Genomic DNA, 6,000 nt, shown 5'->3' with positions numbered 1-6,000 from the left:
GTCTCTTCTCGTCGTTCCCGGCCAGCTGTGAACGGCAGCGTGTCCCGTGGTGGCAGCAGGAAAAGTTGCGACTCTGCCCCGGGATAGAGGACCGAGCCTAAACCAGACTTTAGAAACCTTGTAACTCTTAAGGGACCGAGCAGCCGAATCTTGAAGCTTTACTAATCTACCAGAGCATTTGTAGATATATTTGACATCTATTGTTTAAAATAGATGGATTTTATTGGGGCCCAGGGAACTTTCTTCTCCCTGCAGGAGTGTTACATATTGTATAGACAAATGAGTGACATTTCATACTGTGTATATATAGAGATGTTCTATAAGTGTGAGAAAAGTATATGCTTTAATAGACTACTGTAATTATAAAATATTTTTAATTAAATATTTTTTTGTAAATATTATAAAGGTGTGTATGTTTTTTTTAATCTGTGGGAATATCTCTTTAGAAAACCACAGCTCAAGTACGGAGCTGCTAATATGGAAATATCTTGAATGTTTAGGACTTTTTTTTGTCCCCAGATGTCCTTTAGACTCAAAAGTTGCAGCTATAGCTAGTGGTCCTGCATGATTGCATGAGATGTCGAATTGCGAATAAACTTGTTTGGAGTCCATACAAACGTGTTTTCCTTAATCTAGACTTAAAATGTTTGTAAGTGTATTATACATTTTGAGACTACACTTTTGTCATTTAGGCACAGGGGTTTTTAGTGCATTCTATAAAAGTAACAGTAAGATGTAGTGTTTTTTACTGAGAATAGAAAAACAAATTCTATCTAATTTTTTTGCATTATGGGGGCAATGCTTTAGATCTCTAATCTGCTTTTTTTAAAATCTGCTGTTGCATCAGATCAATAAACTTGTTCTGGAACTTCACTTAGCACCAAAAAGTTTTATTGCAAACTTGTGTTCCTACAGCTTATTATTGCTTAAAAACTGAAAACAGTTCTCTGCTTGCAACCAAAGGGCAAACCATTAACAAAAACAGTTGCTGTTTCCTTCATCCAAAGAGTATTAATAGCTAACTGCAGAAAGGCACATAGGCGAAGTTGTTATGATCAGTGATGTAAATTCATCTTAAAACGAACTTAAGTAGACCAAAAATCGGATAACTGCGTCAAGATTATTTTTCTAGTACAAAATGACTTACATTTCACTGCAGCTATGTTACAGTTAAAATCCTGTTTAATCTCTGTGATGTGTAACTACTACATGTGAACATTAAACTAGATTTACCTGTCTTTAACTGTGATTCTTCAGCTTATTTCTTCAAACCTCCCAATTAGCACATTCTTTTCACTTTTTGTCCGTATACCATTTGATGGGTGAGTTAATTTTACAGCAGGCTCTTGCACAATCAAGTCTTCCTGACTGTAAACTTGTGTCCAGACTCAGTGAAAGATGCTCATCTTGTGTGATCCATAGCTTACGCTCTAGTGAAATGGGATTTTCAGAGTAGGAGAATTAAGTAGGATTTAATTGGGTGCTTTGTAAATAGCTAGCCAACTGTGTGTGTAACATGGTCTGTTTGACTAAAAAAGAGGATTTGTTTCAGATTATACAAGTGTCAAAAGTACTATAACCCGAGGGACGACTTCTATTAAGTTAAATATTTATAAGGAAGTTAACTACTGGGGTCATTAGCTATTGACTACAGTGATAATGTCAACAAGATGAACATTTTCTTTATCAAAATAATTGCGTAAAGATCAAATCAAAAAGTGGCTAACACATCTGCAAACATAAGGCCTCCTGTCGCTGCAAATGCTTTAAAGGCATGGGCATTTTATGGGTTGAGCCTTGACTTCAGGGAGGGGGAGTGGGTACCTCCATTGTATTCCCCCAACTCTGCGGTTGCAGTATTAGCAATTTAATGAGCAAAATACGTGTTCTTGTAAAATTAAGTCACGAACCCCTAATCCTGGGTCTCCAACAATTTCAGTGACAGTAAGAATGCTATCAATAGCATCTTTACTGCACTTAGGGAATTTTCAATTTTTTTCCAAAGGAGTGGCTTAAATATACATTTATTTTCTTGGTTTATCTTCTTAATATTTGTAGTTTTATGCTTACTTCAGCTTGTACAGCTCATCTTATTTTGTATACAATTTTTCAGTAACATCGGTTCTCAATACCCTTGTTTGTTTCTATCCACTGTTGCCAAATTATAGTATTCTGTTGCATAGACGAGGAAGCAAGCAAAAAGGTGCTGTCTTAAAATATAAAACTACCATGTAGAGTTTCTAAGTATCAAAGCTGACGTGTCCTGGGAGAGCTGGTAAATTACTGAGCTACTCTTCAAGAGAGTACCAAACCCCAGATTGTTTCAGGTCAGGGCAATCTCCCGTTGAGTTTAGCAGCTTAAGGATTTGATTTTGCTTTTTTAAAAACTCTTGCGGTGCAACAAGTTAGGACCTTCAGAAAATGAAGTTTTACTAAGGAGCTCTGAAAATTTTTCCTGTTATAAATAGTACTCTTAAGAAATGGGAAAGCCTGCAAAGAGGTTCTGATCAGACCACTGTACTTGCTGGTCTACTTATGCTATGTATGAAACTGTAAACAAGGAATATCTAATCACTAACTTCCTAATGGCTGGAATCAGTGCAGTCTTAAATGCAGCCATAATTATTTTTGTTTTTCAAGGATTTTAGAGTATTTCATCGTATTGTAATCCCGTATCTTGTTTAAATCATGTTTTCCATATAGCAAAAGGCGTAAATGTTTGAATAAAGGCAAATTAAAAGGACTCTTTCTTCTAATGCCTTGGATTTTCTCTTAGTCACAAAAGCATTCCTTAAAAGGAGCTTTTTGATTGCGTGATGAGAGTTGTGGTGAGGCTGCCAGATTAGGAATTAGGATACCAAATTCTGTTCCCAGCTCTGCTACTGAGGTTCTTTTGTGACCTTGAGCAAGTCACCGGCTGTCAAACAATCTTCCAGTTTTCCACTTGTACCGGTGGCAACATGTACTCATCTTTATAGAAGCAAGGAGATGAAACAGGCAAAATGCATTCCTGTTTTATCATTTTTCTTATGAGGATTAAGTTTTGGGTAAGAAAGGAAGCATGAGGAAAGCTGGGGTGATTACCAGGAAAGTCTTCCTAAGGAGGAGCTGGTTGGGAAATACGTTGCTAGTAGAGGCTGCAAGAAACCTCTTGCATGGGACACTGAAATTGTAAAGGACTAGAAAATGGTCTCTAGGAGGAATAGATGAGGGAGCTAGGTATTTTCCACATCTAACTCGTATTCTGTCTGTAGAGCACAGTGATGGACACTCTTAATACTGCATGTTCCTTTTGGTGAGCTGCAGCACGGAGGTCCCAGTTCTTGCAGATACTGAGACTTCCTTCCGAAATTTCAGAATTATAGGAAAATTTCATTCCATGTAAAAGCCAAATGCCAGCTCCTGTGGCATTTTTCCTGCTGTTTCACACGGGAATGGTATTTATCTTCACTTTATAAACTATGTAGTGTTCCTTTTAAGCAGTTGCATTTTCAACCACAAGCGAGGTGGTCATAAGGAATGCCATAGCTGTCCTGCTGGTTGTTCTGAGAGTTAATAAATAAACCATGTATAGGATAAACAGGTTTATGCAAATGCAGAGCAGCACTTTACTATTATTTGTATTTTCAAGGCTTTTGTAGCTGTAGAAGTCACATTTTTGCAAAACCTTTGCAGTTGAAAAGAAGAAACCACGATGCAAGTAATTCAAGTAATTGTTTTAGATGCAGCACAATTTACTGGCTTCTCCAATAGTAAGGCTTGTGATACTGAATAGTGTGCTTCCAAAACAGTGTTGAAAACATTCTGCTCTCCAGTCCCAGAACATGTGACCTGAAAACACAGGCTAAATATATTACCTCGTACAACTGCTTGCTTTTTTGCTTTAGAAAATCCACCCTTTACTCTTATTCCCGGGAAAGAGAAAACTTACATGCCGTGCCTACCAGGTGAGCCTGCTTTCCTAAATGCCCAAAGCAGGCATGCACACGCCAGCCTTTTAAGCAGATCAGAGCTGAGCCCCCTGGGACTGGGCACCCTGGGGCTGTGCAGTACTCTGAAGCTTGGCTGTGGGCAGTTGCCAGCCAGATGCCAGAATCCTGTGGGCCAGAGCCAGTCTCTGAGCCACCATGTCCTGGCCATGCTTCCTTGACAGACATCTTTTCCCCCTTCACAGCCTGAAAAATAAAATTTGCAAGGACCAGGATATGGGATAGACCGCTGTGTGATCACAGCAACATGGACACAACGGGGAATTTTCTAAGTTGGCATCCCTCCTCCTTAGCAAAACATCTGCCAGAGAGGGGCCATGTCACCCACGGAGCACTGGGGAAGGAGCAGTGCAAGCCAGGCTCAGGCAGAAGCATATAGCTGAAGCCATCAGAAAGATGGTGAGCGATGGACCTGGCTGCTGGGCATGCCAAGTGCTGCAAGGCAATGCTTCCTTCTGTTATGTTCCTCTTGAAGGTATGCAAGGGAAGGCAAGACAATTTTCAATCAGTGCTCGGTTGTGCTGAGGCATTTGAGGACCTGTAAGCATAGCTGTAAAAAGCATATCTCCACACACAAAGGTGAAAACAGTGCTGGTGTGTTGCGGTCCCCTGCCTGTCCCCTGTTTCGCTCAGAGGGGCATGGGCAGGGAAAGCAGAGCACTCTTCTGGCAGCTTAATTCAAAATAGAGGCTGGAACGAATTAGTCCCCATTTGTAATTTCTTGGCCTGTAGGGAGGAGAGCTGGCACCCCAGACTTTGGCACACAGAGACAGGATCATCCCCTCTGCAAGATCCCTGGGCATGCAGCTCTCCCCACGCAAAGCACAACAGCAGTGCTGAGAGGGATGCAGGGCAGGGCAGCACTGTCTTTTCTTCCTTTGATGGGCATGGGACACACTTTGACACAGTACGAGGGTTGGTTTTTATTTTCTTCCTTTTTTTTTTTTCCTTTTCTATTTTAACCTTCTTTTAGCCTCAGATTTTCTTGGTTTTTGGTTGGTTCTTGTTTGTTTTTTTTTTTTCCCAGAGGTTTATCAATTATCAAAGGTTTATCAACTGACAGGATACACTTGTTTCTGGAGAAGCACTTTGACAATTTTCACACGTATAATTTGCTTAAGGACCATAATGGCTTCTTCTGAGCCATGTGTCATGTAAATAAATATTCTAACAATTTTTAACATGCATATTATATACTCCATGGATCAATGGCTGCTTTGAAGCTCTTACAGTTTATCCTGTAAGTTCCTATTTAGACATTTTTAAATATGCATTATTTATTCAACAGACTAACTTTTCATTCAGAGGTGGTGGTGTCTATATTTGTAGCACTCTAGCATCTATATCTTCTTTAAAATATTTAAATTTAATTGCTTAATATTGCTTAACCTTTTCAGAAGGTTGGAAAGATCCCCATAAAAATGTGGTAACAGGAAAGATTACTTCAAATGAGTAAGACTGAAACATACATCCATTTTGGATCGGTTTTTTAAGACTTCATCTTCTCTTCCCCTTTACCTTCTCCAGCAACCCTGGAAACACACAGGGCCAGAAATGTGGGCTGCAGTGAAGATAGTGGGTCCTCGGGAGGGCTTAGGAGGGCAGCAGTGCCTGGCCTCAGAGGGACGGTTGGACAGGGTGCCACGGGCCAAACATTTCCCCTTGACTTTGGATGTGTCTATGCAGAGATTGGGGGATCCACCCCGGCAGGAGCATCGGAGTTCTGGCGGATCAATTATGCAGAAGGACATTGCCTTGTCTGGCTTTAATGAGTTTCTTGGTTCATGTGCAGGACAGGCTCATCAGGTAAGTAGGAGCCAATATACCAGCACTGCCTTGTGAGCTGCCTCAGGGCTTCAAGTGCCAGCAGGGGTTTGTTGGGGCTTGGGGTGGTTTTGGGGCGCAGCTCTGGGGGAACTCCCTGCCAGGCAGCTAGCAGAGCCGGGGCAGATGTGAAGGTGCAGGGCACATGGAAGCAAAAGCATACACACAGATGACTTCATGCCTCCAC

The sequence above is a fragment of the Manacus vitellinus genome, unplaced genomic scaffold, assembly GCF_001715985.3.
Source record: "Manacus vitellinus isolate BGI_N305 unplaced genomic scaffold, ASM171598v3 scaffold_39_pilon, whole genome shotgun sequence".
NCBI classification, from domain to species: Eukaryota; Metazoa; Chordata; class Aves; order Passeriformes; family Pipridae; genus Manacus; species Manacus vitellinus.
This window is presented reverse-complemented; position numbering follows the sequence as displayed.